Source organism: Varanus komodoensis, unplaced genomic scaffold (assembly GCF_004798865.1).
Source record: "Varanus komodoensis strain SLA01 unplaced genomic scaffold, ASM479886v1 scaffold110, whole genome shotgun sequence".
NCBI classification, from domain to species: domain Eukaryota; kingdom Metazoa; phylum Chordata; class Lepidosauria; order Squamata; family Varanidae; genus Varanus; species Varanus komodoensis.
This window is the reverse complement of record NW_025335318.1, coordinates 692,086-705,546: the sequence shown is the minus strand read 5'-3', so window position 1 is coordinate 705,546 and position 13,461 is coordinate 692,086. Positions and strand designations below refer to the sequence as shown.

The window sequence follows — 13,461 nt, the reverse complement described above, 5'->3', positions numbered from 1 at the left end:
GCCAGCTGGAGCCGGGGGTCAGACTAGATGGCCCGGGAGACCCCTTCTGACTCGCTCTGCTTCTATGTTTCTATATAAGCCACCTTAAGTTCTTAAAAAAGAAAAAGAAAAAAGTGGGATATAAATCTAATAAATAAATTACTACAAGCTGCTGCCAGGGTTCACATGTCCTCAGTGCAGCAGAGGGGATGCAACGTCCCAGCACATACCAGTAGTGTGCAAATGAGGGAGAGTGGGAAGCACTGGGATTCAGGGCATCTGTGCCCAAACAGTGTCCAAAGCATGTACAGTTTGGCATTCAAGACTCATATAATCTTAGTGACAGTGTGGCTAAAGAGGGGGCTTGCCCTCATCACCTGCTGCCCATTTTGTGGCTCTGCATGGTCACCTCTGGGCTGTGGGCCCTTGGACTTTGGTCCCAGGGTCCAGGCCTAGTTACTTCACTGAATATACCTCTTTTCCACCTCCAGACAGAAGCTGCTGGTATATTCAGAGACTGGTTTATTGATTTGCAGAGATTTATGAACTGCTTACCACAGAAGTTTTCAAAACAGTATACACTAATCTTAAAAACATAAAAATAAAGATCAGTACAAGGAATATATTGCATCTACCTAAGATGGTAGATACCCTGGTAAACAGCAAAAGGTTAAACCAGTGGGTCCTCAACATCTGCCTAAAAATAAAAAGTACCTTGTTGCAGCAAGACAACAAAGATTCTAGAGACACATTAAAAATTCACACATTTATTCAGGCCGAAGGTTTTGTGGATTAGAAACCATGTCATCAGAAATCAGATGAGGACACTCTGGTCTACGAAAGCTTACACCACAATACATTTGTTAGCCTTTCAAGTGCCATGAGAGTTTCCCTTGCCTTTTCTGATTATATTCCCCTTATCTGAATTCCCCCTTCCTGTAGGACCAAAGGAAACAAGTAGAATGCATGGTATAACTGGTTACTGTGTGTGCACATGAGAGAAAGATGGAGGGAGAGGGAGAGGGTTGGTTCAGACATGACAAGCCAGAGTATTGGATAAGTATATGGTTGAGTGTGTGTTGTCATTGAGCTATTGGTGGTTACTGAATCACAGTTTGTGGTGTTATTTGAACACAATCACACTTACAAACCATGGTATATAAACAGCAAAAACCCTCAGTTCATAATACACAATGGGTTCTTTCTGTGGGTTGTTTGTGGTCAATCATGATCAGTTAAGCATAGCTGGGTTCACACTACTCAACCACCCATGATTCCAAAACAGCCCATGGTTCAACCTATGCTCTGGCTTGTCATGTTATGTGAATCCTAGGAAGGAAGGTAGGTAGGTAGGTAGGTAGGAAGGAAGGAAGGAAGGAAGGAAGGAAGGAAGGAATTGGGGTAACTATACGTGAGGGGTGGCAAACCTGTGGTTGGACTACTTTCCGTAATCTAGTTAATTAGGGGACTTTCGGTCAGTGTTATGGTTATTAATGTCATCCTTCCGTATATATTTCTTAATTTCTGTCTGCAGATGTCTTCTACACAAGCCATGCAAGCTTTGTTATGGAGCTGTACTAGAATTCCCATAGCCTCCTGACACTGTGTTTTGTAGTGGAGGAAAATGCTTTATCCCTGCATTTTTCCCTAATGGGAAATAAAACCCAGAACATTGCCTTAGGCTGCACTTTACTGTAATCCATCAGGACTCAGTGTGAGAAATTATGCACATATATACCTGTAGGAGGTGTCTGAACATACCTGTTTTTCCCAGCATAAGCAGATAAGAAATGATCTCCTCCAAAGCACTGCAGGGTTGCTTGAGTTTGACTGGAAATTTCTTTGATCTTTGCTGTGGTTAAATATAGTTTGGTGCCAAGGTATTTTATCATTGTTCTGGCCAGACTTCCTGCCCCTTCCAGTATGACTAGGGGTCCAAATGGAAAATATCTTCATACTTTCTTATTACCTAGCTCTTCTCTGTGTCCATGTAGAGAAGAAACATACAGATCCCTTTAGTACTGCTGTCAAGAGATACGGACGTTTTCCAGAATGTGCAAAAAGAATGTAGAAGATGTGTTGCCAAGTTTGTGAGAGCATGCCAATCCAGGGGTTGGGGACAGCTTTGATCAGTAGATCACATTTGTCATCATCTTAAAATGCCTGCTACCCCAAAACTTCCTCTGTGCAGAAGCACTTTATAACACAACCAAAGTGGGCCCCAATACATTTTGTTTTCTTTGCTCACATGTCTCAACGTCAAACTAGCTCTATTCCTTTATTCACTTTTCTGCCTTGCTTACATATACAGCGATTGGAGAAAGTTTTATCATCAAGGGGGCAGGGGTGCAAGGAAACTCTCTTGTCCTCATCACCTGATCTCCCTGCATTATAGCACCCCAGCTCTTTACTCCTTACCTGGCTCCAACAGAAAAGAACCAGAAGCCCTTTTGGAGGGTAGGGCTATTGATGGCGGCTGGTCTATACATTACTCCCCTGTCAGAAGCAGTAAGTCCTCAATTAGCAGCTGCTGCAGGGCAAGAGCTTATCTTCATGTCCTGCCCATGAGCTTTCCATTGGCATCTTGTCAGCTGAGGTGGAAAGGAGTTTCCCAAAAGTAAGTATGGGCATGCAGGGCTATTGCATCGAAACCAACAAAAACTCTTGTGGCTTCTTAAAGACTAACAAAGGTAATTGAAGCTGACGAATATATATTAGTATGGGCTGGGATTAATTCCCTTTTTTGACACCCCCTTTCAGATTGAGATAATTAGGCACCCCGTCATGAGGGGACACAAACATGCATTTAACAAAGGGACTGCTCTTAAAGTGCCCAGTTTGACCTTGAGGTGCCCAGTGTGGCACTAGATTGTGCTAGACTGAGATTCAAAAAGTCCATGGGTCTGATCCTCACTCTGTGCCATGGAGTGCCATGGAGTTCACTGAGTGACTTTGGGCCAGTCATTGATTCTTAGCCCAACCTAAGATAAAGTTGTGAGGATAAAACACAAAATAAGATAATCATGAATACTCTTGTGGGCTCCTTGAAGGAAAGGCAATAATAAATCAATGTAAATGTATTTATTATATTAAAAAGAAAAATGTTTGCTGAATTCAGTGAATAGGAGAAAGATAGCCTTGCTTGCCCCAGAGGTGGGAACAGGGAGAGAAACTACTGTGCTGGTGAAACCCCATCTTGGGTTTTTGGGGGGGCAGGGGGTTGGTCATGATTTCTTACAAATTAGCAAATGGTTGTTAGAACCGATTTCAGCTTCCCAGCCTGGTGCCTCTCCATGGCCAATGGCCTGTAGTCAGACACATCTACAAGGAAAACAGGAGTTTAGGTTAAATAGCTTGCCTTTGTCTGACCCAGTAACTGAATTGTGTATCTCTCTCCCACATACTTTCTCTGGTTGTCTGTTGCCATCCTGGCTGCAGCACTGAATCAGGGTACCTCACCATTAGGAAATATATATTATACTGATGCATAAGGAATAACTCCTTGTGAACCAACATACTTTGCCAATTCAAGTGAAGGTGTCTTTGGGGTATGTGCAAGTATAAGTATAAAAATACATTCATTTAGCAAATTCGGACACACCCTGTATTACAGAAGCATGACATTCAAAGGGCATTCAAGGTGACTATGGAGTAAATTATTAAAAATACAACATCATCATCATCATTATTATTATTATTAGAACATTTCTATGCCACTCCTTGCCGAAGCCTCGGAGCAGCTTACAACACAATAAATTACAATACAATACAAAAATAACAATATAAAATTAAAATTAATAATATAAAATAAATAAAACATATAAACGATATAAAAGAAGTTAGAAAAGTTATAAAAGAAAAGAAAAGAAGTCGCCCTGGCCAGATAAATAAGTATATATTGTTAACAATTAAAATGACGTTTAAATAAAAAGGTCTTCACCTGGCGCCGAAAAACAAATAACGACGGCGCCAGGCAGACCTCTCTGGGGAGCACATTCCATAGATTGGGCGCCACCGCAGAGAAAGCCCTCCTCCGAGTACCTACCCTCCTAATTTCTTTCACGGAGGGTTCCCGGAGAAGGGCCTCTCCCGCAGATCTCAAGGCGCAGGCAGGCATGTATGGATGTAAGCGCTCCTTCAGGTAACCAGGTCCCAAGCCATTTAGGGCTTTATAGGTCATAACCAACACCTTGAATTGGGCCCGGGCTTCAATGGGAAGCCAGTGAAGCTGACGGAGGACTGGAGTCATGTGAACATAACACCCCGTCCCTGTCAGCAACCTGGCAGCTCTATTTTGAACCAATTGAAGTATCCGGACCGTCTTCAAGGGAAGCCCCACGTAAAGTGCGTTACAGAAGTCAAGGCGGGAAGTCACCAACGCGTGTGTCACTGTCGCCTGGCAGTCGTTCTCCAACTGGGACTCAGCTGATGGATCAGACAAAGCTGAAAGAAAGCGCTCCTCGCCACCGCTGTCACCTGACCTCCCAATGAAAGCTCCGGGTCGAGGAGTACTCCTAAGCTGTGGACCTTGTCCCTAAGAGGGAGTGCAACCCCATTCAGGGCCAGGTCAAATCCACCCTCTCCGAAGCTCGATCCGCCAACCAACAGGACTTCCGTCTTGTCTGGATTGACATGTCCCCAGCTGACTTGTTGGGCACTAGATTTTCTTAGAAAATGCCTTATTTCTTAAGATGTCAACTTGGTTTGCACCAGTGTTTTGTCTGTAAGCTGTTTCCTCCACCATGGTCACTTGGGGACAATATTTGATGAAAGAGTGCCTAAGGGCAGAACAACGCCTTACCTGTAGTTCCCTGGTTCTGTTGCAGACTTTTTGTTTTCTTTCACAAAATGTAATTGCAGAAGCTGCTGTTTGACATGAAGTGCACACACGTAATGATTTCTAAACCTTCCCCCTTGCTCTTTTTGCACTGCTGACAGCTTCTCTTAGACCTGCCACAGGACATACTAGTAATCATAATATCTCCTCTGCAAAGATAAATGTAGCTTGAAAGGAGGCAATTTTCTGTTGAAAATGGGGATGCCATGCGGCTTTAGCACCATTTGTCGGCTCTTCACCATCCAGAGGAAAGAGGAGTCTCAGCTGTAGGTCAGCTGCCTGCCAATGGTGAGGATGGCCACTCCCAAATTTCCAAAAAAGGAAGAGATGTTTCCCCAAAAAGGAAGACCAAAAAGGACAGTGTGCATATGCTGATCTATATGTAAGAAGCAAGTTTGAAAATGGATATTTTTATTTGAATGGACATACCATATGCCCACCTGTTCCCTTTGCATCCCAAATGTTAGTGGCTGATAGGTAATGGTTTGTATGGGCCTTTCTCTTAAACTCAGCGTCCACCCCTGGCTTATAAATCACCCTGGCTTATTGTGTTGTGTGAACCCAGTCAGTGAAAACACATGTGTATTCATGTGCTGTTCCTTCCTTCTTGTTCCCCTTGGCAGAATGTTTCTGGTAAGTATAGATGATGCCCTCCTTGGATTTAGCCCCGATCACATTCTAAAAGTATAAAAGTAGCACTAGTGAATGTTGTGATGCTACATTTAAGAATTAGGTTTTGAAGAACTATTTTATTTAGCACTCCACTTTACATACTTTGCTTTTTGCATCCCTGTTCACAGCAGATTTTGTCTTTCTTTTGCTGTGCACTCACAAACAATTCAGAGAGACAAACCCTTGCTTGCCACCAACTGTACATAACTGGGGTTGCAGCCAATCAGATTCCCTGATAATCCTGCCTATGCAAGATGCATGTTTGTGGCATTCACACATCACTTTTTAGGAACTGGCCTGAAAGCCATTGTCCTTGAACAAAGGAACTTCAAAGGGAGATCTAGTGTGAAACCTCTGAATTAAAACTTACCAAACATTCAGTTCTGTTATCTGCAACCTGAATCAATGTTTCTCCTGTTCCTTTGTTAATTGGCTTACCAATTCCAAGAAGTTTATATCATTTTATTTACTTATTTATTTAAAGTTTTTCCATGCCATTACTAAAAAAGTCTCTGGACAGCTTCAAAAAGTCTCTGGACAGCTTATCATGATGAATACTACATTGTAAACACTCACTGTAATTATTACTTTAGATATATTTAAGTTTTAAAATCATCATCACAGGCTATTTTTTCCATTGTTTTGTATTCCCTCTGCCCTCATTGCTACATTTTCCTCTCACTGGATCCATGGGTGTACTCCTCTGATGGGTGAATCCATCATAGTAGGCCAAATCTTATTCCATAAAAAAGGACCCAGTGTGATGTTAAAGAGTTCAGAACTGGAACTCATGAGATGTGTGTTCTAGTTCCCACTCAGCCAAAGAACTGAGTTTGCTTTGAGTCCACACTCCAACTCATGCTCCAACCAACCTACCTCACTTGGTTGTTGTGAGGATGCAAAGGAGAGGAGGAGACTTATGAAAGCCACCTTGAGTTCCTTGGAAGGAAAAAGGGATATAAATGTAATAAATAAAAATAAAAATGCATTTCAGTCTTGAAGGTACTGCAACTCTTGTTTTTCCTGCGAAACTGTCACAGGTATCCTTCTGTAAACTGAAAACATGCTAGGTGTGCACCTGAAGATGGAACGCCTTTTAAATTTGGCATCGTCGTCCCCACGCCCCCTCCATGCTTTACGGACCTTTTCCCTGATAAGCAGCTACCGAGGGCCTAAAGAGCGAATGCTCGCTTCTCCATTTGCTCCCCAGCGCTCCCAGCAAAGCCCCATCGCGCTGTGCCTGAAGTTACAATCAGGACGTTTGGTTGCGGGGAGGGGGGTAGCAAAGCAGCTACGCGCGGACGGGCGGAAGGAGGCCTTGCTCGCTGCTAACGAGCGCCATGGACGCCTTTGCGTGAACATCCAAGCGAGCTTTCCCAGTGATCTCCCGAAAGAACAGAAAGAACGAGAGTCCCTCATGAAGATCGGTTGTAGCTGACCACGGGGCGGGCTTGCCGGGGAGGCGCGGAGAGCTCTGAGGGGGGAGGGGGGAGAGACACCGCAGCCAATGAGAAGGCCAAGGCCCTCTCCAAAGGGTTAACGGGCAGCCAATGGGAGCAACGCGGAGCGGATCCCACACGCTCCATTCAAGAATCCCAAGTATTCAAGATGGACGGAAGGGAATGCGGAGAGGAGAAGCGGGAGCCGCTTACATTGCGCGCCACTTTCATGCCTGGGAAAAGGGGGAGCCCCCCACCCCGCAAGTGTTAACCTCTGCCACTGGGGCAGGCGACAGACGAGGAGAAGCAAACGAGCTGCTGAAAGGGTAAAGATGTCCAGCGACTCGCTCCTAGGCACGAGGGGGCTCCTCAGCACCACGACCAACACACACCATTTCCCTTTCACGCGCGTCGTGCTTCAAGCGCGGGGTGGGCTGTGCGGAGGGTGGAAGCTCTTGCTGGATCTGGGGCGAGTGGGGATGGTGGGAGAGGGCGTCAAGAGCGCTGCTGGAGACAGCAGGAGACGGAGGGCTCCTGGAAGCTTCGCGGCTCTTTAACCTCTCTTGCCCGCTCCCCTATCGCCCGCCAGCTCAGTGCAATCCCGCCGGGGGCGACACTTCTTCGGTTGTGGTGTGAAGAATGGCCGAAAAGCAAAGAGAAATAGGGGAGGTGGGTTACGCCGTCCCGTATCCGACACTTCCTTGCCCTCGGCTGCGGAACAGGAGTAGCGCCCCGAAGAGCCCCGTGGGCAAGTCTTGGCAGGGCCTCTTACCTCAGCGGCTTGGGTTTGGGGAAAGATGGCAGGTGGGTCATGGAGCCCGAGGATCCGTGAGGCTGAGTGATGCCTTGAGCGCATTCAGGCTTCCACCCCAGTAGCGTTCCCAGGCTACAGCCAGAGTTCTACGAAACACCAAAAGCACCATTGAACCCCTTTCCCTTCTATACTTGCTCATGTGTGAATGCTGAAGCAGGACGAATTTTAAAACTGGATGCATGTTCCAGCTAGCATGTTCTCTCTGTCTCTCTCTCTCTCCCCCCCCGTGTGTGTGTTGTGTACCCCAAGTATGGGAAATGCAAAGGGTGCTTGGATATGTTCACAGCTGGGGTAGGGTGAGGCAATCTTGTGTGCCCTCATTCAGCTGAATCCAACAAGTGTTGTCTTTCAAGATAATGGGGACTCATGGACAGCGTGGCACAGCCCGACATGCAGAAAGCAGTGCACAAAATCCAGAACTGCCATGTGTTCTTTTGTCAAGCACTGCTTTGTGATGTATCGCTTCCATGCCAAGCCAGCATCATAGAAAGCTCCTGTGTAGACATGACCCTGGCCAGAATACTGAATGGAGAAACAGCCTTTGGGAACACATTCATGTGTAAAGGCTTTGCAGGATTTCTAACTCAGGCTTTAGTTACCAAGAAGTATTGTGTACTCTGAGACAAAAGGCTGTATGGAGTGCTTATAAAAGAATACTTCTCCAGTCATCAAGCAGCCAAATATTGGAGGACTTCTCCAACCCCCAAATTTTCTTTAGTCTTCACAGTTTACATTTTGTCCCTTTGAAAATTCCAGTTTTTGTAGCACCAAGCCTAGTATTTCCACACCAAGGCCTAGCAACTACATACACCTAAAGAAGATGTTGTGCATCATTGCATCAGAAAGGAAAGATGGAACTAGATCAAGGCACAGTGTTTAAGTACAGCCTAGTTCTCATGATCAGAGCCCCTTTAAACTCAATTGTACACAGCCACTCAGAAATTGCTAGGCTTTGGATATGCTCTAAGCTTCACCTTCAGGTTGCTCAGTGGTTATTAACATTTTGATTTCAACAATTGGCAACCCTGTATAGAAATACAAGGTTTATAAATGCTTAGCCTTGCAATATGTATGTTGTTATTGCAAGGCCAAGCATCTGTATGCCAGAAAGGTGAAAGCTACTTGTGAGGGGGCAGTAATTATTACATGACTTATTTGAAAATTGTTCTCCATTAGATATCATGCTCTGATGTTGAAGGAACTTCTCAGAGAAAGTACGTTTTTATGAGTGTATCCTATTGGTACAGCCTTGAAGGAATCCTACGTCCTAAGGTATATTGCTCTTTCAGAAGTAAAACGAAAAGCTGGAGGGCCAATGTATATGAGGGAAAAAGACCTCGATCAGGTGCACAAGTGCAAGCCATCTCCTGTAGCGCATACACACAAGCCCATTTTGAAGGAGTGGGGAATCTCTGTTTTATGGGAATGAGATGGAATCTGTGGGAAGTCCAGAAATATTATGAGGTTAGAAATGTTAGTGATACTCTAAATATCTTCCAGATGGTAGCCATGTCACTCTATTGCTGTGAAAATAAGAGTCTTGTGGTTTCTTAAAGACTAACATTTATTCTGGCACATTTTTTGTGGACTGTACCAGAATAAATTTGTTCATCTTGAATGTGTCACAAGACTCTTTGTTGCTGTTTCTGAATATCTTGTGCTGTGTGGGCACAATTCTGTAGCTGTTAGATGGTGTCTCAAAGGCCATAGGATAGGTCAGAGTCCTAGGCTCACCTTGGAAATGTGTTTTCGGGTCAGAGCCAGGACTTCAACCATGGAGTGCCCTCCCTCTGCCCTTGCAGCTGGAGCAGTTGTTTTCTTTGCTGGCTGTAGCCCCAAAGTTACAAGTGTGAGTTCAGAGTCAGCATTGGGGGCAGGGAGGAGAGGAGTGAGGTTCCACTGGGATCCAAGGCATTCTGGTGGTACCTCTACCCCTCCTTCTCAGGGACAAGAGACATAAGACATGGCTGAAGTTAACCCTCTGTCTTTTGCAGGGTGGGAGAAACATGGAGGCAATCCTTGCCTTTGTGTTCAACTGGATGCCCATAAAGTTCAGAGGGTTACAGGCAGCCACATTGGAAGGCACTCTATCAGTCTTAGTTTTCTCACAGTGCCTACAACTAATTGCCATGTTCTTTCCCTCTATGGCACGTACAGCTTAATTAGCTTGAAATATAACTCTATAACAATATTAACTTGGTCTTTAAAGTATCAGGATTTAGTAGTTTGAAATGAAAACATGATTAGCTAGTGGCATTTCTCCTGATCAAGTGACCTTTTACTTCCCACCATGGGGGGATTGCATGCATGGAACAGCTATTCCATATTCCATAGCCAGATGGGGCCACCTGTGTGTCCTGGGAAATTCACAGCATCCTTCACAGATTGGAGGAAATTATGATTGTGAAGAGACCAGTCAAGCAGCCTACTACATTTGATCTTGGCAATGTTGCACAAAAGTGAATGGCAGTGCACTTCTCAACTCCAATGTAAATGACTTCTCGCCTCCAGTCAGCAGACTTGATCTTCACATGCCCTTTCAATCTGATGGCTGTCACTGAACTGGGGCCTTCATAAGTAGTCAGAAGTTGAGATATTTCAGTTATTTCTACCAACTGCTGAAGTTATGCAGATTTATTGAAATAGAAAGCCTTGCTCTAGCAATCAAGCAGACTGTTCACTTGTAGAATATAATAACTGTTACTTACTGGTTCTCCCTTCCCCCATTTTTATATTGATAGTGCGAGCTGTGTGTGAAAAGAGGGATACAATTATAAATGCGATTGCAGCTCACTTTTGTCTAGCTTTCACTTCACACTCCAAGCTAGAAAACTGTTTCTTCCTTCCTTCATTTCAGAAGTATGTTGTCATCTCTCGATTCCATTTGCTTTGTATCTGGTCACAGGGTTCAGTTCCATTGGTAGGTAAATGACCTATTGATCAGAGCATCCTTTTGCACCCAGACCTAAAGTCCTTGCACTAAACAGTCTGTCATTCTCTCCCTCCCTTGCCATGATGCTATTCCTAGCTAAGCCATCTAAGAGACTGAGGAAACTCTTGGTTAACTCCTCTACCTGCTTTCATTTTTACTGGTGGACTGTAGACTGGTGTTCTTTTTCATGTCTCCCTCTATTAGTTAACAAGGCTTTAGTTCTGAGGAAAGTTCTGTCCTATGTTACAGTTTTTCTACCTGGTGTTTACAGGAATCAAACTCCAAGGTCTTGTGCTGTGACATAACTGTGGGGCTTTTGGTTAAGGTAGTGGTGTGAAAGATGCCCAACCTCAACTGGCTGCACTCACTGCTTTGGGAAATCGGCTTTCCATGCCTGCCGTTCTGTTTGCCACCCTGACCTTTATTATCTATTTACTTTTGGGTTTTGCTGGACAGGGAATGCCTTTTACCCTGAGTTTCAGCAGTGTTTACAACAAAACCTCTAGCCATTATATCAGGCTAGAATAATTTCACCTATGATCAGTATTTGGAGCATACATAGTGAATTCCACAGGCTCAAGGGAATATGTGGTCAAGTATTTCTTTCACTCATGAGGCTTGTAAGCTCACAGTCAAACAGATAGTGCAGCAGTTGATATAAAATACTGGATGCTTTACTATGGCAAGGCCTTCTTATGTTCCAGACTACACTAACATAGAGGCATACATAATTCTACACAGTGGTAATCTGAATTTGGAAATCAGCAAATTCTGCATGGCACCCCAGTCTGGCCCATACAGTCTCTTGGGATTCCTCCAGGTAGCAGGGCAAGTCCCATCCCCACAGAGGGCGTCCTCCTAGCCCCACTGCTAGAAACTCTTAGTGATATATTATGTGATCCACTTATAGCCCTGATCAAGGCCTCTGAACTGGAATGCATGTCTCACTGGCAAGGGCATCAATACACAGAAAGTACAGCATGGGACCCAGGCAATGAGGAAATATGAATGGTTGACTCAGGAATGATCCATAAATGGAAGAAGGCTCCCATGTCTTGGACAATAGCATTGGTGAATGGGTGCATACACTAGTAGACTTGGCTTAGGGGAAAACGGGTGCCTGTCCCTGGCTCTGCTCCTGACCTGCTGGATGATTCTGAGTGTAATGCCACATTCTTTCCTGCATTTACTTGAGATGGGAGATTGTTGTTGTTGTTGTTAGTTGCGAAGTTGTGTCTGACCCATTGCGACTCCATGGACAACCATCCCTTTCTATTCGTATGAGCGACTAGATGCAGAACCAGAAGTGGTATGTGAGAGATAACTGATAAAGCTATGAACTTAAAATCCTGGGGGAAAAGTGAAGATGTTAAGCCTATTACCCTAATACCTGCTGAATATTTTAAATTGTGGCTTAATTCCATCTTGATGCAGAATATTCTTCTGTGATAGCTGGGCATTAAAAGAATGCAGTGGCAGAAGATTTCATGATGAGAGATAAAAGTTAAGCCCTGCTTTCTGGATCTAGCTGTTTGCTTAGTTTCTGAGCAAGAGAGATACTGTACTTATGCCAGAACCAAAGCTGTTCTAATCGAGGTACTGGTGCATGGTAATTCATATTAATCTAGGGATGTTTTAGCAAAATAAAAATGGAACAGGGGTCTCCTAAATCATCTATGCCATTCTAGCACAGCCTCAGCAGTCCAGTCTCCTATCCAACAGAAGATGTAGAGTTGGTCTGTGCCATGCCAGAAGCAAGCTGTATGGTAGAGACAAGTAATTTCATCTTCCTTTTCCCCCCTGCCCTTTCTTTTTTTTCCTTAGGGGGAATTCCTGAGCAATCATCTAGAAACTTAAAATTGGATGCTTCTGCTGGTTGAAGACAAAAGAGGATGATTGACTTGATTTGTGCATTACTGCATCCCAACACCCCACAGAGGACGTTTGAAAGAAAGCATACTGATAAAAGAGTTAGATAAATCCCAGCAGGATCCTTCTCGCCTCCCGTGAGATGGTGGTTCTCTTGTTCCAGCGGAGAGAGTGAAGGCCGTTCTGATGCACTGGGCATGGCCCCTGTCCGAGGCTCTTTTCACATTGTGCTACTGTCTAACCCCAACCCAAGCAGTGCAATGTTAAAAGGGCATTGGGTGGGCGGCCACAGCAGCGCAGAACCTCTCTACCTCTATTGGCAAAGCTCAAGGAGTAGCATAGAGCTTTCCTATGCGAGACAGAAGGGATGTGTTATGGGGGAAAGGATTGTCCTGTCCTGCCCCACCCTGGTAGCAAAAGGTGGGCTCCTGTGACACCTGAGGCAGCACATGCATCCCATCCCTTACATGGGCCTGTTCAGGGTTGGCTGCTAGCCTGGAATGGGTCACACGCCAATGTGGCGTGGAGGCCAGTTCATTCCTTGCAAGTCAGCTTTTAACACGTGTATTTCTGAGGCAGCTGCAACAACCTGCCACCACATGCTTTCTTGGTCACTGGGTGCATGTTCTGTCTTCATAATGCTTGGCTGATTGCTGGTAAAAGCTAAAGTCTGCGGGAAGAAAACTGATTCTTTTTAGATGTGGAAGAGAAAATATGGGTAACTGTGCTGGCAGCTTACTTGGCTCATAGTAATTTTGCATATATAGTGTCCCCAGCTATAAATGGAGAGAAACATGTTGGTTGGTATTTCATTGTATACTCAGTTTTCCAAATTCTTGTCCAGATAGTGCTACTGTTTGCTTTAAAATGTTACAGTGGCCTTAAAGTGCAAGCAGTGAGCCATCAAGCTTTTTGTCTT

General features: G+C 44.7%; 1 long non-coding RNA gene across 1 annotated transcript; it reads left to right on the top strand.

The window, feature by feature from the left end:
• Positions 1–7,105: 7,105 nt before the first annotated feature.
• LOC123018583 lies at positions 7,106–13,337 on the top strand. Its single transcript, XR_006413798.1, has 2 exons — positions 7,106–7,253; positions 12,498–13,337. It is a non-coding gene; the product is annotated as an uncharacterized LOC123018583 (long non-coding RNA).
• The last annotated feature ends 124 nt before the right edge of the window (positions 13,338–13,461 follow it).